Source organism: Macaca nemestrina, chromosome 2 (genome assembly GCF_043159975.1).
Source record: "Macaca nemestrina isolate mMacNem1 chromosome 2, mMacNem.hap1, whole genome shotgun sequence".
NCBI lineage: Eukaryota > Metazoa > Chordata > Mammalia > Primates > Cercopithecidae > Macaca > Macaca nemestrina.
In genome coordinates, this window is record NC_092126.1 from 43,173,614 (window position 1) to 43,197,071 (window position 23,458).

Below are 23,458 nucleotides of genomic sequence, written 5' to 3' on the forward strand. Positions count from 1 at the left end.
TTCTTCATAATGTTGAAGGCTACATAACGATCCCAAAGAATGATCTTTGAGTTGTAAAGGAAATTCAGTGCCTAAGCAACAGCACTCAGGAATTTCCTAGGTGCAGCAGATCTGTTGACTCATGCAATGTGGCCATTCAGTGTAAATAAACCATAGGCTTTGTGTACCCTGTTGCCTCAGCTGTTCCACCAGCTGAGGTGTCAGAGGCAGAATGGCTAGAAACCCTGTGATAAAGGAAGGCACAGGTCATTCTTCCCATGCAGTGGCTTTTGTGGATTGGCTTAGACTGAGAACAATTGCAGCATCAGTAGCTCCACTTGAAGCTCCACTTCAATTTCTTTTACCTTTCCCTGACATTGAGACCACCTTTAAGAAGGTTCGGACTCATCCAAATGGGTTAAAATGAATAGTCATCTGATTTTATTGGCCTCACTGTATCTATGTAAAGCAAATATGTCAAGACTCCAAAACTGTCGTGGTAATAACAGTATGCCTGAAGCTGAGACAGCTTCTGCAACTATTAAGGAAAGGGAGAAAGGCTGAGCTTGAGTCCTGACATTGTTGGACCACTCAGTGAACCCTGGAATACCCAGCCTTACTTATCCTAAAGTAAATCATAAATGTCCTTATGGTTTAGCCAATGTTGATTGGGTTTCCTCTTACATGAGACCAAATGCACCCTAACTAAAACTGTGTGTGTGTGTGTGTGTGTGTGTGTGTGTGTGTGTGTGTGTGTGAAGATAAGGAGGTGAGGCAAGATCTCTCTCTTGAAATAAGCCTATAGACCCAAATTCAAAATACATGTGGAAATCAAATGCAATGGAAGACAAAATAAACAGTAAAATATGAATTCATTCCAGATGAGAGTAAAATTATAGACACTTCGATAATGACTTTAAATAAATATGTCTAGGATCCTTATGAGAAGAATTATAAGTAAAAGTGACAGAAATTATGAGACAAAATAATGCATAAATTAAAATCACACTCAGCTATTGAAATATATTTAATTTTCAAGATTTCTGATTCTGTTCATTATATTTTTATATTTTTTCTATTTTAAGCATTTTAAAGATGCTTTGGCCAGTTCTCCTAAGGATGTATCAATTTGACTTGACTAAAAGTCCCAGAAATATTAAAGATGACAAGATAGAAAAAGATGCCTCAAAGAATGCAGAAATTATATAAAGAACTAAACTGTCTAATTTTATGTTTAACAGTTTCCCAAATGTGACAATTCTAAAAATTTACATGACATTTATGGAAATAGAGTGTACAACTGAAAAACAATTTCCAAAACTATTGATGACAAAAAGCAAATTTGGATGAACCACACCAGAGGAAAGACTGATTTACCATTTAACTCTCTCTATAAACAACGACATTACCAAATTATTGACATATGAAAAGGCAATCCAAAGAAGGAGCCAAAAATGTACTGAGATGAGCTAATCCAGGAAACTCTATTTATTAGATGACGCTGAAGGCCAGTGTCATAACTCCACATCCCGGCACCTAAGGGATGCGTCTCCAGCCCCTCATCACAGGTGCTGTCTCTGATCTGGCAGAGCACCTGACTGCAGTACTCAGGGACACAGCACAGGTTCTGAGCACTAGTGGTAGGATGCAAGCAAGCACTGTGACTTGCACCTCTTCACCCTCTGCCTCTCTAGACAGCCCATCTTCCCAATTGAACCCTGAACTAATAAATGAGGTTGAGGTTTCTCTAGCTTATGATATACAAATCAAGGCTTTCTGTCCTTTGACAAGCATTACCAATAGACCTATAACCAGGTAAAATCTTCATTCACTGAATCAGAAACTTTAGCCTTCAATTTCTTTAGCTTTTTGACTTTGAGCCCTGAGGCCAGTACTCATTAATGAAGTTGTTGCAAACAGTGGCAAATAACCCTACTGCTGTCTTTCCCTCAAAAGCTATTTTATTCGGGCTGCAGAGTCTGGAAGGCAGGCCGCTGCCCCCATTTCCAGTTCCCTGTGGGTTTTGTTGTGCTGTATTTGAGACAACTTACATGGAACACAATCTTCCAATGTGAGACAGGTGATCATAGCCCACATAACCACTGCTCTAGACCCCAAAAGCAGCCCTGCCCCATCTGTCATTACTTAATCTTATCCACATAACTGACCAAGATGGTTTAAAATAGTCTGTCATCTGAAAATGCAATACAATATGCCAGATCTTTGAATTTAGCCATGGCAATTTTTTTTCTGGTTCTTAGTCTTCCACCAAAAAAATTTACGTAGACCAGATGTTGCAAACTAAACGCACAATGTGTTCAGTTAGGCCTACACAAAATTTTTACTAATATGAAACTATTTAACAACAAAAATCAGGATACTACACTGTTAGATCCACTTTTAAATTCAAATTTCTGCTTCTCTGGGAATATTACAGGCAATAGCCACACGGAGCTGGCACTCCTGCTTGGCACCGCATGTGTGGCTGGAGAGGGAGCAGCTCACTTCTTCAAACAGGGCATGTTCTCTGCCCCTCAGTTCCCCCCAGTCTCTACTTGTCTAATGGTTGGCTCTGCAGCTCCCTCCCTCTTTTACATTACCTACCTAGATTCTGCAGGGGTTTGGATTTGTGGTCCTTCATAACATCACAAGCACAGCAAAACCAGCATAAGTCTAACTAAGAGGGGGAAAAAAATGACCTGGAATCCTGCCTTTCTAACTGCCTTCCACTAAAGTCAGTCTTCACTGGCTGGGTGACTCTTGACACGTTCTATAACTTTTAGGAGTCTTGTTTTTCTCCAGGGTAAAATGAGGCTAATGGTACGGATCCTGTATGATGTTTATGAGGATTAAATAGTATAGTATTTGCACAGCACCTGGTAGCTATTATTATGATTAGTTTATTCAGTCATAAGCCATACTCCATTTCTTAAAGATGGGCCTAAAGCCAGCTACGGCCTCAGAGATCTGAAACATGCTGTGAATGCTGTTTCATATGCAACTTATACAACATATAGCTTGAAAATGCATTTTTAAATATTTCATTAATTCCTCACAATGATTTTGGGAGGTTGCTATTGTTATTACCTATATTTAATATGTGAAGTTGTTGAGGCTTAACAGAGTCCCAGCCCCTGTAATATCCTGAATACATCTTCGTATCACAGCACTTGCCAATTACATTATAATAGTTATCTATGCCTATGTCTGCTTTTCTTCCCAGGCTGTGAGATCTTTGAAATTAGGGACAAATTGAAGTCACCACTGCAACTCTGGTGGATCACAGAGGGTCAGGCCCAGGAAGAGTGCTCAGCCAGCTCTGGCTAAATCAATCAGTCTATGGCCAAAGGAAAAGCCCCAAGGTCGGAGAACCAGTGAGTAACTGTGAGTCAGGTGCAGCCCTAGATCCACTTCCAGTCCACTGTTCTCCCCTTTCCTCAGTAGCGCTGATATTTTTCCTTCACTTCCTCAAACTTCTGAGCCTACAGCTTCTTCACCAGGCAGAAGCTGGGAATTTCACCTGTGCAGTCAAATGTGGAACCCAGGCTGCTGATGGGGGCTCCAGTAGAAAGAAACATGACGTCACTCCTTAGGTACTAGAGGGAGAGGTTGTCTTCTGTAAAGCTGCCGATGCTTTGCAGCCCAGGCTGCCCCGCTTTCCTCACAGTACTCCGCCATGCACCCTAAACCAGGTCTCAAGCACTCCAACACCTCACCCACTGTGCAATAACATGGAAACCTTGTAACCAGCAAAACAAAACACACTATAATAAGCTTTAAAATGAGAGTTATTGAAGCTTAACTTATGTACCAAAAGTCAGCCATTTTAAGGGTACAATTTGATTAGTTTCGACAAACTGAATATAATCTTTTAACTACCACCACAGTCAAGATATCGAATATCTGCATTAGCCCCAAAACATTCCCTTTGGCTTCTATCCCAACTTTCTTTCTTCAGGCAACCACTGCTCTGCATCCCATCACTGCATTTTGGCTTTTTCTAGAATATCACACAATGGAAGAATAAAGTATATGGTCTTTTAGGTCTGGCTTTTTCACTCAACATGATGCTTTTAGGATTTATCTGTGTTGTTCCACATATCATTAGGTTTAGCCTTTTTATTGCTTAGAATTCCATTGTATGAATGTATCAAAATTTACTTATCCATTTACCCGTTAGTAGACATGTAAGTTGTTTCGAGTTTTTGTCTATGTTGAATAAAGTTGCCATGAACGTTTGCATACAAATGTTTATGTAGAATATGTTTTCATTTCTCTAAGATAAATACACAGTAGTAGAATGGCTGGGAGATAAGGTAAATATATGTTTAACTTTATAAGACAACACCAAATTATTACCTAAAGAGCCTATCCTGCTTTACTCTTCCATCAGTAATTTACAAAAGTTCCAGTTGTTTCCACATTCCGTTTGACATTTGTATGATTAGTCTTTTTATATCTGGCCATGTTAATGTGTATGTAGTAGTATTTCATTGAGGTACCATTAATTTGGAGTTCCCCTGTGACAAATAATGTTAAGCATCTTTTTATATGCTTATTTGCCATTCATATATCTTCTGTGGTAAAGAGCCTGATCAAATCTTTTGCCTTTTTAAAAATTTCAATGTTTTGATTCTTAATACTGAATTCTGAGAGTTCTTTATATACTCTGGATATAAGTCCTTTATTCAATATACAGTTGGCAAAAATTTTGTCCCAGTCTGAGGCTTGTATTTTCATTTTCTTTTTTTTTTTTTTAACTGTTATTTTAGGTTCAGGAGTACATGCGAAAGGTTATATAGGTAAATTCATGTCACAAGAGTTTGGCATACAGATTATTTCATTACCCAGGTACTAAGCATGGTACCCGATAGTTATTTTTCCCAATCGTCCTTCAGGTAGGCCCCATTTTCTTAAGATAGTCTTTAAAAGGGCAAAAGATTGGATTTTCATGAAGTTCAATTTATCAAATATTTTCTTTCACAGTTTCTGCTTTCTGTGTTTTATCTAAGAAATCTTTACTTAAGCCAAGGTCACAAAGACTTTCCTCTATGTTTTCTTATGGAAATTTTATGGTTTTAGCTTTTATATGAAAGTATGATCTATTTAGGGTTAATTTTTATATGTATTGTATAAGGTCAAGATCAAGGTTCAGGGCAGAGAAGAACCAGGCTGTGTGGATACATTCTGTTATAAGTTTCTGAAGTGGGAGCTGGAAGAGAGCTCTCCTGGGACACCATTGCTCCAGGTCCTGCCTTTACTGCTCTATGTCCACTGCTCTTGGAGTCCCAGGTGACTCTCCCACAGCCTCTGTGACTCTATGATCTGCAGGTATTGGGAGACACGTAACTAAGATGCCAGGAACCCCAGAAGCCACAAAAACAGTGTTGCTCTCTCTCAGCCAGACCTGATCACCTGTCTTGAGCAAAGGAAAGATCCTGGAATGTGAAGAGATGCAAAACAGTAGCCAAACACCTAGATGTTAGAAGATTTCTTGCTTTTTTAAAACTGAGAAAGCCAAGATGGCAAACTAGACACAGCCAGGAAGAGCTTCTGTCACTGACAGACCAGACCATTAAGAAGACCAGCACATTCCAATCAGATCTTCCAGAGGAAGGCATTGAGAGCAGACAGAGGGAGGACACGGACCCTGGGCTGAAGTGAGAGGAATCTGGGAACCCTGCACAGGGTTGCTGAGCACCAGGACTTGTTCCTGGCCCCAAGCAGCTCCTGGGGAAAGAGTTAAACAGGCATGGAGTGAGCCACACTTGCCATGGCCTCTGGAAATCCTAGATGCAAGAGACCCCACAACCCACAATGACATTTGAATTGGCATGGAGAGCTATTTAAAAAGTTGGCAGGAGCAGGGATCCAGCCTGTGTAGAGCCCAAAGGGTTTAGTGCAGCAGTGGGGGCAGTGGAGCATGGGCAAGGATGCTCATCCACCAAGACTTGCCATATTCCTCTAGCTGGCTTTGTCCTTTGTTGACTGTCAGACCTGGACAGAACAGGGATATCTTGCCTATGGGAAGGGGGCAGTCTGATCTGAGCACCGCCCTGTATGCCAGCCTCTCCCAGGGCCCTTGCCTGGTCACACCTGCTTACAACACAGCCTTGGTTGCCCAATCAGGGCACTTCTCAGCAGCTACCATCATAACTCTCTCACTGGCAGATTCCGCCTAACTATCAGAAAGCTTTTGCAGATGGGCCCTGTCAGCTCATACCCACTCACAGCCTCCCCCCGCTGCATTGCTGGCAAAAGCAAGCAATGTGGACCCTACCACCTCACCGCCACTGGCATACATGTGCAAGCACAAATACCACTACCACTGCCCTGACAAAGTGCTTTTTCTGGTACCCCCATCAGAGTATTGTTGCCAGTGGACCAGGAAGACCTCAGCCCCTCCAGCAGAGCAGATGCTTAACCTTCAGGGGCCAGAGAATAAAGCCACTGGCCTTGTCCCAGCCACTCAGGGTTAGAGCACTCAGCCAAGGAGTGCTGAACTGAGCCTTGGCACCTTTAAATCATCCAGAAGCAAAGCCAGTTGACTAAACCCAACCTATACCACAGTCAAATCCTCAAGGGCATCAAAGACTATAAAAGCAGGAAGCCCCATCTAAAGGACAGCAACTTCAAAAATTAAAGGACTATTAGCCCACAGAGATGAGAATGAAACAATGCAAGAACTCTGACAATGCTAAAAGCAAGAGTGTCTCCCACCTCCAAATGACTGCACTAGCTCTCCAGCAATGGTGCTTAACCAGACTGAAATGGTTAAAATGACAGACACAGAATTCAAAATCTGGATGGCAATAAAGATCACCAAATTAAGAAGAAAGCTGGAACCCAATCCAAAGCTTCTAAGAAATCCGGTAAAATGATTAAAGGGCTGAAAGACAAAATAGCCATTTTAAGAAAGAACCAAATTGATCTGATAGAGCTGAAAAACTCACAACAACAATTTCATAATACAATCAAAAATATTAACAGCAGAATAAATTAAACTGAGTGAAGACTCTCAGAGTTCAAAGACTAATTCCTTGATCAACTCAGTTTGACAAAAATACAGAAAAAAGAATTTTAAACAATAAGCAGAACCTCCAAGAAATATGAGATTATGTAGAGATGAAACCTATGACTCACTGGCATCCCTGACAGGGAGAAAGACAGAAAAATCAACTTGGAAAACATATTCAAGGATACTGTCCATGAAAATTTCCCCAACTTCACTAAAGAGGTTGACATTCAAATTCAGGAAATTCAGAGAACCCCTGCAAGATACTATATAAGATGACCATCACTGAGACACATAGTCATCAGATTCTCCAAGGTAAACACAGAAGAGAAAATATTAAAGACAGCTAGAGAGAAGAGGCAGCTCACCTACAAAGAGAACCCCATAAGGCTACCAGTGGACCTTTCCACAGAAACCCCATAAGCCCAAGGAGATTGGGGGCCTATATTCAGCATTAAGGGAACCCCATAAGGCCACCAGTGGACCTTTCCACAGAAATCCCATAAGCCCAAGGAGATTGGGGGCCTATATTCAGCATTAAGGGAACCCCATAAGGCCACCAGTGGACTCTACAAGCCCAAGGAGATTGAGGGCCTATATTTATCATCCTTAAAGAAAAGAAATTCCAAACAAGAATTTTATATCCAGCCAAACTAAGCTTCATAAGCGAAAGAAAAACAAAATCCTTTTAAGACAACCAAATGCTAAGGGAATTTGTTACCACCAAACCTGCATTACAAGAAGTCTTTATGGGAGCACTAAACATGGAAACAAAAGACCATTATAGGCCACCACAAAATGAATTTAAGTACTATATACCCAAAACAAATTTGGACTATATACACTATAAAGCAACTGCACTATCAAGTCTACATTAAAAACCAGCTAACAACATGACAGGACCAATCCACACATATGAATATTAACCTTGAACATACACAGGCTAAACATCCCACTTAAAAGGCACAGAGTGGCAAGTTGGATAACGAAGCAACACCCAACAATATGCTATCATCAAGACACCCACCTTATGTGTAATACGCACATAGGCTAAAAGTAAAAGCATGAATAAAGATCTGTCAAACAAATGGAAAACAAAAAAACAGCAGGGATTGCTATTATTATTTTGGACAAAATAGACTTTAAACCAACAACAATCCAAAAGGGCATTCCATCATGATAAAGGGTTCAATTCAACAAGGTGGCTTAACTATCCTAAATACACACGCACTCAACCTGGAGCACCCAGATTCATAAAATAAGTTCTTGGAAACCTACATAGAAACTTAAATCACCACTCGAAGACTTCAACACCCCACTGACAGTATTAGAAAAACCACTGAGACAGAAAACTAACAAATATATTTGGGACCTAAACTCAACTCTTGACCAATTGGACTTTACAGATATCTACAGAACACTCCACCCAAAAACAACAGAATAAACATTCTTTTCATCAACATGTTGCACATATTCTAAAATCAATGACATGCTTGGCCATAAAACAATTCCCAAAATATTCAATAAAACCAAAATCACACCAATCACACTCTCAGACTACAGCACAAAAAAGAAATTAACACCAAGAAGATCTCTCAAAACCATACAATTACATGGACATTAAAATATCTGCTCATGCAGGACTTTTGGGTAAACAATGAAATTGAGGCAGAAATCAAGAAATTTTTTGAAACTAATGAAAACAAAGAAACAACATTTCAGAATCTCTGGGACACTGCTAAAGCAGTGTAAAGAGTCAAGTTTATAGTGCTTAACACCCACATCAAAGAGTTTGAATGGTCTCAAATTAACCACTTGACATCACACCTAGAGAAACTAGTAAAACAAGAGCAAACCAACCCCAAAGCTAGCAGAAGAAAATAAATAACCAAAATCAGAGCTTAACAAAATGAAACAGACACATGAAAAATTATACAAAAGATCAGCAAAACCAAAAGTTGCTCCCTTGAAAGAATAAATAAGATTGAGAGACAACTAGGTAGGCTAATAAAAAAAAAGATAGAAATAAACACAGCCAGAAATGGCAAAGGGAACATTAGCACCAACCCCACTAAATTTTTTTAAAACCCTCAGAGACTATAATGAACACTTCTATGCACACAAACTAGAAAACCTAGAGTAAATAAATAAATTCCTGGAAACATACAACCTCCCAAGGTTGAACAAGGAAGAAACTGAAAACCTGAACAGACCAATAACAAGTTCCAAAATTAAATCAGTAATAAAAAACATACCAACTCCAAAGAGCCCTGGACCAGATGGGTCCACAACTGATTTCTACCAATGTGTAAAGAAGAAGTGATACCAATCCTACTGAAACTATTCAAAAAAATTGAGAAGGAAGGACTCCTCCCTAACTCATTCTATGAGGCTAGCATTATTCTGATGTCAAAATCTGACAGAAACACAATGAAAAAAGAAAACTTCAGGCCAATATCTCCCATGAATATAGATTTTAAAATCCTCAACAAAATATTAGCAAGCGAAATTCAGCAGCACATCAAAAAAGTCAACTCACCACAAATAAGTAGGCTTTATTCCTGGGATGCAAGATTGGTTCAACATATGCAAATCAATAAATGTGATTCATCACATAAACAGAACTAAAAACAAAAATCATGTGATCATCTCAAAAGACGAAAAAGACTTTCAATAAAATTCAACATCCTTTCATGTTAAAAACGCTCAACAAGCTAGGCATTGAAGAAACGTAAGTCAAAACAATAATACTTATCTATGACAAACCCATAGTCAACATCATATTGAACAGGCAAAAGCTAGAAGCATTCTCCTAAGAACCAGAACAAGACAAGATGCCCATTCTCACCACTCCTATTCAACATAGTTCTGGAAGTCATTCTCACCACTCCCATTCAACATAGTTCTGGAAGTTCTAACCAGAGCAATCAGGCAAGAGAAAAAAAAATAAAAGGCATCTAAATAGGAAGAGAGGAAATCAAACTCTCTCTCTTCACAGATGATATGACTGTACACCTAGAAAACCCCATAGTGTCTGCCCAAAGGCTCCTAGAACTGATAAACAACTTCAGCAAAGTTTCAGGATTAAAAAAAAGTACAAAAATCACTAACATTTCTATATATCAATAATGTCCAAGCTGAGAGCCATATCAAGAATCCAATCCCATTCACAATAGCCACAAAAAGAATAAAATACCTAGGAATACAGCCATCCAGTGAGGTTAAAGATCTCTACAACAAGAATTATAAAACACTGCTGAAAAAAAATCAGACACAACACAAATGGAAAAACACTCTATGTTCATGGATAAAAAGAATAAAAAGAATCAATTTTATTAAAATGATAATATTACCCGAAGTATTTTACAGATTCATTGTGGTTCCTATCAAGCTATCAATGACATTTTTCACTGAATTAGGAAAAAAAAATTGTAAAATTCATATGGAACCAAAAAAGAGCCCAAATAGCCACAGCAATCCTAAGCAAAAAGAACTAAGACTGAGGCATCACATTATCTGACTTCAAACTACACCTCAAGGCTATGGTAACCAAAAAATCATGGTATTGGCACAAAAACAGACACACAGACCCATAGAATTTGCCTTATCTATCAATTTATCTGCCACCTACCCACCAGCCAGCTAGCTATCCATCCATCCATCTATACATCAATCTATCAACCTATTTCTTTGGCAAAGCTATGGAAATGTCATAGAGAAGATGACCCTCTAATCATTGCCTTTGCTCCCAATGGTATATTTTGGGTAAACAAGAAAAAATATTTCTGCTGCAATGCTATACCCATTCCAGGTATGGCCCCAGATCTGTATTATTGTAGTAAACATGTTTTTTTCCTCTTCCACATATTCACCATAGCATGGATACACTTGTCCATTGCTCTGATGACTCTGGAGAGGACATTGCTGGCTGCCCTCTCCCTCCAACATCTATCTCTTACCATCCATTGTGTAGGCACAGGGTCTGAGTGAGATTGACCTACCAACCCCATTCCTCGCATTGGCCCCAAAAGTCCTACAGCATATCCTCCTCCTCAACAGAGTAATTGGTTTAATTAAAATAAAATTCAGGACTTTTGATGGTTTGGAAAAGAGAATCTCTCTTTCTCTGAATGGAATGGTGTATGAATGTGAAGCCCAGGACTGCTTCAACCATTGAACTCCAAGGCAAGCCAGTCTGGGAATGCAACTGATTCAAAATGGCAAAGCAGAAAGAATACCAGAGAAATAGAGCCAGAGCCCTGGTCAGAATGTGCCTAAAGACTGCACTCTCTACCTCTAGACATTTTAGTCATGTGAGTCATTATTTGTTTTAACCAGTTTGCCGCCTTCTTTTCCATTACAGGTTTTGGGAACTAAATGCATCATTACCATGCCAACCCCAAAGAGTTAAGGGCAATCGAGGAGTGGGAGGTGGAGATTGTTTTGTGAAAATCCTTACTCATTTACTAATCCAGCATGTTGCCCAGCTTCCGGAGTTTTCTTTGCTCATTTGTGATTAGATCAGCTCATAAGGAACCACTTTTTCTTTCTAAGCCCGCCTTTCTCTACTTCCAGAATCTCTCTCACACTTGTGACTCAATCTAAAGGCCTTAATCTGGCCAAAATTTAGCTGTGGGAACTCTGAGCCATCCACCAATATCCTTTGTACTCTTAACTTCTGCCAACTGACAGTGCTGAGTGAGGGGGACTGGGAGCTGCACCTCTTCGGTCATAGGCCCGCAGGCCCCTGAGACAGAGGAAATGCCAACAGACTGACGAATTGGATTAGAAATGCAATTCCAATGCAAAAATGGAATTGGAGCCGATGGATTGGTGTGTCTATGAAAGAGTTCAGGAAAATCAGTCACTGCTGACCACAGGAGCCACAAGGCTCCTGCCCCTAACAGTCTGCTGCCACCATGTCCATGTCTGCTCAGACTCCCCAGACTACTCCATCCACCTTCCAAAGACAGGGTCCTTTCCTCATCTTGATTTCTCCACTATCACTTTTCCATTATCACTACATCTAGAGTCCCCATTCCCAGCACCAGAGGTCTCAATTACTCTACCATCACCACCACATTCCATCCTTAGTAACCCAGTGCTTTCTCGTCCTTATGCCTTTCATTGTTCTTTTGCCCTCTCTTGGGTCCTCTTGCCCCACCCCTCTGTCTTTCTAAATTCTACCTGTCCTCCATGACACTGCTTCTGAGTAGAAAATGTTTCAAAGAAAAGGCACGAGATTTGAAATCAGATTGATCTAAGTTTAAATTCTACCTAGGATGACTGTGAGTGATAGAAACAGGCTAAATGTGTCTGGATCAAAGATACCAAAATTTAGAATCCACTTCTGCACAGTCACCTGTTCCATTTCCCTTTCCTCCTCTATAGTGTCATATATGACAGGAACAACATCCTGAAGAGATCCCCTATGTGTTACCATGAAGAAAACTGTGGCCTCAATTCCACTGTAGCCCCCAGTAACCTAGGATAAATCACGTAGAGGACTTCTTTTACCTAAGAGGCAGCTATAACCAAAGTCATCTATAAGTCTTCCTTTCTAAAGTTCACCTCTTCAAAGAGTAGGAAAGGTAATTCCAAGGAAAAGCATTCAAAACATAAAAGGAAATGATTTTGAACACCAAAAACAGAGCTTCTCTTTTCTACCTACCACTCAGGCATTTTTTGGTTGAGGCAGTTTTGGGGCAAAAGTTGTCTTGAACTTTGTGTATAAGCACATAGGACAGGAGAAAGGGGGAAAAGAAAGACGAAACTCAATTGGTTCATTGGTCCTTACAGCTTTGGATCAGAAAGACCACTAGCCTCTTCTGCTTCTTATTTCATCCTTGTCCATTTAAGTCCCTCCTCAAGCTTGTCCCTTAGGAGACCTCAGGACCATCAAAATAACCACCAGTCTTTTGGCATATAATCCTTCCAAAGAGTAATACATCATGTTAATTTAACTTATGTAAGCAAAATAAATAGCAAAAACCTTTCAGCCCAGTGATTTTACCACCCAAATCTCCAAGGGACAAGCCATCTCAGAGTTTACAGGTCTATCTCTATCCTCTGGCAGCTTACCATGGTTTTATCCTTAATGAATTTACTCAAATACTTTTATTAGCAGTGAGACTCTGCATTCACTGGAATAGAAGTTTCCCTGGAAGCTCTTGAATTCTATGGCTTCTACTTATCTATAACCGTTTCTCCACTGCCTTGACTTCTAATCTATGCAGTATGGCTGTGTCTCCTAACACTATCAGACCACTGTCCTGGCACAACTTTACTGTTCTGTATTTGCCATAAAATATGTCTACTAATAATAATGAATATTTCATGATTAATAATTTTGTTTGCTTTCCTGAAAATTTTAAGCGCTTTTTGAGGAATCATTTGGATAACCTAAGTCTGTTAGTAAACATTGCTCAAAGAAATTTGTGCTGAGGTCTCTTTTTCATTCTGTAAGTTTTGTTCTACAAGCGAAGGCATTCCAATGTCTTTGAAGCTATGGGTGTTTCCCGCAGAGTTACGGTGATAAAGGTAGAATCCCTCCCTCTAAAACTATTAGGAAAGTGCTTACTCAGTATTTCATTCCTTCATTTCCTCTTACCTCCTTCCTCAGGTCAGCTGCTCAGATTCAGATGGAACATAAGCAATAATGTTTTTCTGAGGTTTCTCTTCCTTTCTGTCAGTGGACTGACTTAACATTTTGTTGGCAGCCTTCAGAGCACTTCATACGTCCCTGCAAGATGTTAAAAGCAATTTAGAGGTACTCAGCACATATAATAAATAAGTTTTCAAAACAATGTCTCTCAAAATTGTCAACAGTATCCAGAACTGGGTAAAACACTTCTCTGTTGGTTTTTCCTGGGAGATGTTACCAAATAATTTTTAAAACTATCAAGACTGAGATAGCAGTTCTGTGACCATAAATCACTGACTTTCTGTGACAAACTTACATTGCCCAAAAAATATGTTCCAGAAATGACAATACACTGGCATTATATTACTTCTTCCAATCTGGCTTTATGTCCAGAAGTTCAAAAATTCTTGATCAGAGTAGGTGTGGTGGATATCTGTAGCTCTGGCCTCCCATCATCCCTTTGCCATTATGCTGGTGTCTTATCCCAGTCTTTCTCTGGGGAACCACTCCGTCTCATATTCAATCCATGTAATCTGAATGAGTTAAACCCATGCCCAGCTGTAAGGGTAAACATGTAATTTGAGTCTAAGCCAATCAGCACGCTGCATTTTTCTAGCCTCAGTGATTGGCTTAAAGATGCTCACATGACTCAACCAACCAGAGCCAATAAGATATTGCTGAGACTTCTGGGAGAGAGACAGGTTCATCATTTCTGGATTTAAACCTTAAGGACAAAGTGTGAGTCTGTTGCCGCTATTATGTTACCACATAGAACCTGATACTGCAGTCAAGATAGTAATGATGAGAACTGAGTCTTGAGACTATTTGAATCCTTAGAACCAGTTGAACCTGAAACCATCTATGCTCTTGGATTTTCAGTTAAATGAGCCAAAAACTCCTTTTTCCCCCCTGCTTAAGCAAGTCTTCATTAGGTATTCTTTTAATTCAAAACAAAAAATCACGAATGCCCACTGTATACCCTGATTTTGGTTTGAAAAATAAATTCAGCAAAGGCAAAAGTATAAACTGAATGATGTAATAAAGAACCTCTATTTTTACATTTCTTAAAGTAGCTAACACACCCTGGGCACACTCCAGATTTCCAAGATGGCATGTATGTGTTTGACTGAATAAATGAATACAGATGGAAAGTTAAGAATAATTCATGCCAAGTGTTAGGGAGTCCCTGAGTTTCAAAGCAATACTCATTAGAATTGGAATCTCTAGGGTGGATATGAAACTGCTGATCAATGTTGAATGAGCAGAGCTCACTAAATACTGAGCCACAGAATAAAATGCCTGTGAGCAAGATAGCTCTCACTGACCAGGCTCTTGGCAAGACCACCTATCTTCCTGAAACAGGGAATAGACAAAGCCTAAGGGAAAGCCCTTGCTTCCCAGCCCCAGCTGCAAATGTATTCCAGAGGACTGAACAATCAGATTCAGGGCCTCAGAGAGCTCCCACCACAAAGTGGTGTAAAGATGTAGGCTGACAGGGCAGTGCGAATTCCAAAAAGAACACCCAGAGCCCAAGGTCCATCGCAGCCTCTTCCTGACACTAGTAAGTTAAGCATGCCCACAACTCTGACAATATTTTTAGACAGGGCCGGCCCAGAACCCCAAGAAAAAGGGTCCTCACAAGAATTAGAAATGACAGAGGAACCAGGACATAAGCAAGAGTGGCTTTAGAAAAGTGTAAATGGTGAAAAATTTTGTTCTCATCCACTGCAAGCACCTTCCTCCAAGAGGGCCAAGTCTTCCATCACTTCAGACATAAAGGAAATGGGTTGGAGATTCCTTCCTTGTACAAAGAATTTGGGAATTAGTGCGAGTAAAGGGACACCAAGAATATAAATCCAAAGAAAAACAGGGATGCTCAGAACAAGGCCAGATTTTAACTCAGACTCACAACTTTCAGCTCAAGTGGTGAAACTTACCAGACACTGACAAGGCAACTCTGAAATCTCCCTCTCTGAACAAAGAATGGAATTCCATTGCTGTCATTGTATTCTTTCAGCTTCTAACTTACATCATTAAAATACAAATCTCTTTGCAGAGAAAGTAGCTTAGACTATTGTCAGTCATTTGCTCCTCTGTATAAAAGTTTTGTCACCAGAGGAGAGTGTGATAGCTAGACATATAAATACATAAAGAGGGTGAGGAAATGGAATGGGACTGAAAGGAAAATGAATTTGGGCAAGTGACACACTAGACAGAAGAACACAGACTTTAGGTTTAGAAAGACCTGGATTCAAGTATGACCCCACCACCTATTAACTCTTATCTTGGGCTAAGTACATCACTTCTTTGAAACTCAACTACTTTCTCTGCGAAGAGTGAATATTAATACCAGTCTCCATGACTCTGATTATATTATCCTGTCTGTCTTGTATACCACATATTCCTTGTCATTTGCTAGGCTAACTCCTATTCAGGCCATAGACCACCTCATGTTTCCTCCTCAGGAAGACCGAATTGGGGAGGTGTTCCTTGTCTTAAGTCCCACAGCATCTATCTACATAGAGCAGAATTTGCATCACTTGTAACTCTTATTTTTCTGTACTGTGACTTTATACTCTGATTGTCTCCAATAAAGCAAGAGGACTTTAAGACTCAGTGTCTGTATTTTATTCATGAGTGCATCCCCAGTGCTTAGAAAACTTGAAAAGATAAAGAAGAGGGATCTCAAGGGCTCACCTAGGAGAGAGAGAAACATCGGGCTTAGGAGGGCCAGGAAGAAGCAAGTGAACTCTGCAGGAGGCTGTTCTTCCACTACAAGAGGAAATAATGCAGGCAGGGCTGAGAGAGAGATGGGCAGCTACATCACTTCTATTCTCCCCAAACCAACTTTCTAACCTGGAGCAGAAATCTGAATGGAGATAAGATAGGAGTTGTGACATTGTTATTAGACAAAGTTGAATTCAAGGTCAAAAGCACTGCATAGGGACAGAAGCAGTCACTTAGTAATGATGAAGTCTGCAGTCCATGGAGATGATACTGTCATGAACCATTAGGAATCAAATAACAAAGCATCAACATTTGTAAAGGAAAATCATAGGAAAATAAAAGAGAAACTGACAAAAATATAAAAGTAATAAAAAGGTTCAAGTGTACCTGTTTCAGTCTCTGACAGATAAAGTGTATGAATATAAATAAGGATATAAAATATGTGAATAATTAAAATTATCTCTTTCTAGGTTGCTATAGTACATTTATAAAAATTAACATCTTTCAGGAATAAATTCCAAGAAGCTATTATAATACAAACCACATTCTAAGATGGCAATACAATAAAACAGCAAATGTAGAAACAGAAAAACCAAACACTGGAAAATCAGGAGAAAAACATTTCAGTTAACTATTGGGCCAAAGATAACAGATTTAACTGCAATTGTTAACTATCTTTTAAAAATAACATTACAAATTAGAACTAGAAAAACTTCAAAATTGTACCCAGAGGATAGTTCATATCCTTGGACACATATCTCTAAACACACAAGAATGAAAATAAATAAATATTCATCATCACAGATTAAAAGAGAAAGAAAAAATAATTTTTAAAAAGTTCAAGAAAAATATAAACAAAAAAATAAATTGGTTGTAAACAAATAGTAGAATTAAATATTTTAAGAGCAGATTCTTCAGAGAAAAAATTCAATACAGCTAAAATATCATTTGTCAGTTTAGTCAAGAATAAAATGTAGAAAGTACAAAATTATAAAATAGGAATGAAAAGAGAAAACACAAATGCAAGGAAATCCAAAGATACACAAAAGAACACTTCATTCAACAATGTGTTAGTAACTTTGAAGATATGAATGAAATGTGTGATTTTCAAAGGAAAATAAAAATTACCCAAACCAAAAAAAAAAAAAATAGGAGAGGGAAAACTGTGATAGAAACTAAGTAATATGTCAAAAAAGACCTGGGGAAAATGACAAATAGGAGGCAAGACTAACGGGGAGCTCCGACAGAGCAGCATGTGGAGACCCACATCATGAACTTTTGCTCCAAGACTTACCACAGGAACATACCAGGAAAGATGAGATAATCTACAGACCCTTTGAAGGAAGTGGATTGCCACTTCAGGCTCTGTGGGACAGCTGAGGAACTACAAAGGACGTAATGTCTCAAGAGTTCTATGGCCCTGCCCACCACCTGAGAAACCTCAATACTTATCCCAAGGTGACCCTAGGGCAAGCTTGTATCCCGCAGCTGAGGCCCTCTTGAAAGCACCACATCCTGGCTGGAGGCCAACCAACACAAAACCAGTGTACTCAACAAAAATAGAACTGAGGACCTTCACACAGTCTACCTTACTCCCCTGCTACCCTTGAGTCCCAGATCTTCCCTCTGACATAGTCTATCTAAACGAGAAGGAACCAGAAAAACAATTCTAGTAATACAACAAAACAAGGTTCTTTAGTACCACCAAAAGATCACACTAGCTCACCAGCAATGGATCCAAACCAAGAAGAAATCTCTGAATTGCCAGAAAAAGAATTCAGAAGGGTGATTATTAAGCTATTCAAGGAGGCAACAGAGAAAAGTGAAATCCAACTTAAAGAAATTAAAAAAAAAAAAGATACAGGATATAAATGGAAAAACTCCAGTGAAATATATAGCATTAATAAAAAAAAACAATCACAACTTCTGGAAATGAAGAACACACTTAGAGAAACGCAAAATTCGCCAGAAAGTCTGAGCAATAGAATCAAACAAGTAGAAGAAAGAATGTCAGAGCTCAAAGACAAGGCTTTAAAATGAATCCAATCTGACAAAGACTAAGAAAAAAACATTTTCTATTTTTTTTTTTTAAATGAACAAAGCCTACAAGGAGTTTGGGATCATGTTAAATGACCAAACCTAAGAAGAGAAATCTAAGTTTGGAAAACATATTTGAGAGAATAATTGAGGAAAAGTTCCCCAGCCTTGCTAGAGATCTAGACATCCAAATACAAGAAGCTCAAAGAATGCTTTAAAGCCATAGTTTTATAATTTATAAATATGGCTTTATAATACTATAAAACCATAGTTACCAAAACAGCATGGTACTGGTATAAAAACAGGCATATAGACCAATGAAACAGAATAGAGAATCTAGAAATAAAGCTAAATACTTACAGGCAACTGATCTTCAACAAAGGAAACAAAAACAAAGTGGGGAAAGGATACCCTATTCAACAAATGGTGCTGGGACAATTGGCAAGCCACATGTAGAAGAATGAAGGTGAATCCTCATCTCTCACTTTATATAAAAATCAACTCAAGATGAATCAAAGACTTAAATCTAAGACCTGAAGCCATAACAATTCTAGAAGATAGCATCAGAAAAACCCTTCTAGACACTGGCTTAGGCAAAGACTTCATGACCAAGAACCCAAAAACAAATGCAACAAAAATAAATATAAATAGATGGGACTTAATTAAACTAAAAAGTTTCTGCACAGCAAAAGAAATAATCAGCACAGTAAAGAGACAACCCATAGAGTGGGAGAAAATCTTCACAATCTATACTTCTGACAAAGAACTAATATCCAGAATCAATAAGGAATTCAAATCAGCAAGAAAAAAAATAAGGAATCCCATCAAAAAGTGAGCTAAGGACATGAATAGACAATACTCAAAAGAAGATATACAAATGGCCAACAAACATATGAAAAAATGCTCAACATCAGTAATGATCAGAGAAATGCAAATCAAAACCACAATGTGACACCACTTTACTCTTGCAAGAATGGCCATAATCAAAAAATTTTAAAAAATACTATAGATGTTGGTATGAATGTGGTGAAAAGGGGAATACTTTTACACTGTTGCTGGGAATGTAAACTATAATAGTACAACCACTATGGAAAACAGTGTGAAGATTGCAGATGACATGATTGTATATTTAGAAAACCCCATTGTCTCAGCCCAAAATCTCCTTAAGCTGATAAGCAACTTCAGCAAAGCCTCAGGATACAAAATTAATGTGCAAAAATCACAAGCATTCTTATATACCAGTAACAGACAGAGAGCCAAATCATGAATGAACTTCCATTCACAATTGCTTCAAAGAGAATAAAATACCTAGGAATCCAACTTACAAGGGATGTAAAGGACCTCTTCAAGGAGAACTACAAACCACTGCTCAGTGAAATCAAAGAGGACACAAATAAATGGAAGAACATACCATGCTCATGGATAGGAAGAATCAATATCGTGAAAATGGCCATACTGCCCAAGGTTATTTATAGATTCAATGCCATCCCCATCAAGCTACCAAAGACTTTCTTCACAGAATTGGAAAAAACTGCTTTAAAGTTCATATGGAACCAAAAAAGAGCCCGCATCGCCAAGACAATCCTAAGTCAAAAGAACAAAGCTGGAGGCATCACGCTACCTGACTTCAAACTATACTACAAGGCTACAGTAACCAAAACAGCATGGTACTGGTACCAAAACAGAGATATAGACCAACGGAACAGAACAGAGTCCTCAGAAATAATACCACACATCTACAGCCATCTGATCTTTGACAAACCTGAGAGAAACAAGAAATGGGGAAAGGATTCCCTATTTAATAAATGGTGCTGGGAAAATTGGCTAGCCATAAGTAGAAAGCTGAAACTGGATCCTTTCCTTACTCCTTATACGAAAATTAATTCAAGATGGATTAGAGACTTAAATGTTAGACCTAATACCATAAAAACCCAGAGGAAAACCTAGGTAGTACCATTCAGGACATAGGCATGGGCAAAGACTTCATGTCTAAAACACCAAAAGCAACGGCAGCAAAAGCCACAATTGACAAATGGGATCTCATTAAACTAAAGAGCTTCTGCACAGCAAAAGAAACTACCATCAGAGTGAACAGGCAACCTACAGAATGGGAGAAAATTTTTGCAATCTACTCATCTGACAAAGGGCTAATATCCAGAACCTACAAAGAACTCAAACAAATTTACAAGAAAAAAACAAACAACCCCATCAAAAAGTGGGCAAAGGATATGAACAGACATTTCTCAAAAGAAGACATTCATACAGCCAACAGACACATGAAAAAATGCTCATCATCACTGGCCATCAGAGAAATGCAAATCAAAACCACAATGAGATACCATCTCACACCAGTTAGAATGGCGTTCATTAAAAAGTCAGGAAACAACAGGTGCTGGAGAGGATGTGGAGAAATAGGAACACTTTTACACTGTTGGTGGGATTGTAAACTAGTTCAACCATTATGGAAAACAGTATGGCGATTCCTCAAGGATCTAGAACTAGATGTACCATATGACCCAGCCATCCCATTACTGGGGATATACCCAAAGGATTATAAATCATGCTGCTATAAAGACACATGCACACGTATGTTTATTGCAGCACTATTCACAATAGCAAAGACTTGGAATCAACCCAAATGTCCATCAGTGACAGATTGGATTAAGAAAATGTGGCACATATACACCATGGAATACTATGCAGCCATAAAAAAGGGTGAGTTTGTGTCCTTTGTAGGGACATGGATGCAGCTGGAAACCATCATTCTTAGCAAACTATCACAAGAACAGAAAACCAAACACCGCATGTTTTCACTCATAGGTGGGAACTGAACAATGAGATCACTTGGACTCAGGAAGGGGAACATCACACACCAGGGCCTATCATGGGGAGGGGGTGGGGGAAGGGATTGCATCGGGAGTTATACCTGATGTAAATGACGAGTTGATGGGTGCTGACGAGTTGATGGGTGCAGCACACCAACATGGCACAAGTATACATATGTAACAAACCTGCACGTTATGCACATGTACCCTAGAACTTAAAGTATAATAATAATAAAAAATAAAGTTAAAAAAAAAGAAAAAGAAAAAAAAAAAGAACTAAAAGTAGATCTACCATTTGATCTAGCAATCCTACTCCTGGATATCTACCCAGAGGAAAAGAAGGCATTATATGAAAGAGACACTTGCACACGCATGTTTATAGCAGCACAATTTGCAATTGCAAAAATATGGAACCAGCCCAAATGCCCATGTATCAACGAGTGATTTTTTTAAAAATGTGTATATATACACCATGGAATACTACTCAGCCACAAAAAGGAATAAGACAATGGCATTTGCAACAATCTGGATGGAATTGGAGACCATTATTCTAAGTGAAGTAACTCGGGAATGGAAAACCAAACGTTGTATGTTCTCATTCATAAGTGGGAAATAAGCTATAGGACACAAAGGCATAAGAATGATACAATGGACTTCGGGACCTTGGGGAAAGGGTGTGAGGGGTGTGAGAGAGAAAAGACTACGCATTGGGTATGAAGTACACTGCTTGGGTCATGTGTGCACCAAAATCTCTGAAATCACCCTAAAGAACTTATTCATGTACCCAAACACCACCTGTTCCCCAAAAACTTATTGAAATAAAAAAAATTGTGAGGTCAATCAGTTAAATACACAGCCTTGAAAATAAATAACCTAACATGTACAAGCCTATGGATTACTTCTACAAATATAATATTGACTGAAATCTGCTTTTAATAGTGTTTGAAACATTTACATCTTACCATCTTTTCTTCATTATCTATAGAAAGCAGATTGGAATTTCTAGAAGCACAGGCCATCAGATTGTCTTCCCAAGTTCTTTTTTTCTTACCAGTGTAATAATAACTGTTGGAATATGTAATCCACTCCTCTGGACAATGGCCACATTGATATGCTAAATAAAGATATGAATTCCTATCCAGAAAACAAATATGTCAAACAGCTACTCTCTCAACATCTCCCATTCATCCAAACTTCTATAGACAGATGATTTCACAAATGAATTCTAGCAAATATTCAAAATGCAGGTAATCCTCATATTACCAAAAAGAAAAAAAAAGCTGTCTCAAATTACTCAAAGTAGACCCAAAGGAAAGAGACAAACTCCCTACCACTACGATAAAAGAAGTCACAGGTTCATATCTTAAGAAGAACATATGGAATGGGAAATACTGTGTGGCCATAACTGAAAAATACAATCTGTCTCATTCTCATACTCCCAACTATGGTCTCCTTCTCTAACATGTGAGCTGTCATTCAAACGACTACAAAATAACTCTTGAATGTTAGGAGAACATCAGGAAAGACATACCTGATACTGTCTTGATATCTTGCTGCGTTTACTGTACTATACCTTTCTGCTGGAAGCTGAAGCCAAGTGTGGCCTCACTATTGTAGTTAGGTAATTACAGGTATAATTATCAGGTTGAGCCTAGGAGCATGACAATGAGCTTTGTACTTCGCAAATGTCTTTAAGCTCTTGTTCTACTTTCGAAGAACTCCAAATTGGAAATTGTGAAAATACATAATCAGAAAGGTACATACTCAAAGAAAATGCCATGGCCCCACATCAAAAACTTGGTAAGTTGGTGTACAAGTATATATTTTACGTTTAAAAGTTTAGGGTAAGGTAATTCTATTTCAGTAACAAAAGAGTAACTTCTATCACAAACTCTCTCATAGATAACAATTATAAACTCTGGACAAAATTGGGAAAGGAGTAATCTAGTAGAAAACAGTAAAGAGCAGTGAAAAGCAGGCAGAAATCAGAGGGGCATGATAAAGGGGACAACACTGGATATTGGTTCGTGCAGATTTCCTCCTGCAGGCATTCCCATATTCATACCATGGAGGTGTAAGTTAAGCAAATATTCACAGTCCTGCAGCCTGAGAACTCAGAGGCTGGAGTTCAGAGTTTCCAGGTGGCTGAAAGGTAAGGAAGCTATAAAGGTGAAGTTCCACAATGTGCATGTAAAGCCAAATCCTCAGGTGATCAACGAAATATACATGCAT

General features: G+C 38.8%; 1 long non-coding RNA gene across 14 annotated transcripts in view; it reads right to left on the minus strand.

Annotated features, from left to right (window-relative positions):
• LOC105469972 (uncharacterized) overlaps nucleotides 1-23,458 on the minus strand; it is a 98,177-nt gene that overhangs the window by 14,175 nt on the left and 60,544 nt on the right. For all 14 annotated transcript variants that reach the window (XR_011619755.1, XR_011619757.1, XR_011619760.1 and 11 more), the window contains one exon: nucleotides 13,605-13,736. This is a non-coding gene — a long non-coding RNA (uncharacterized lncRNA). The remainder of the gene's footprint in view (nucleotides 1-13,604; nucleotides 13,737-23,458) is intronic.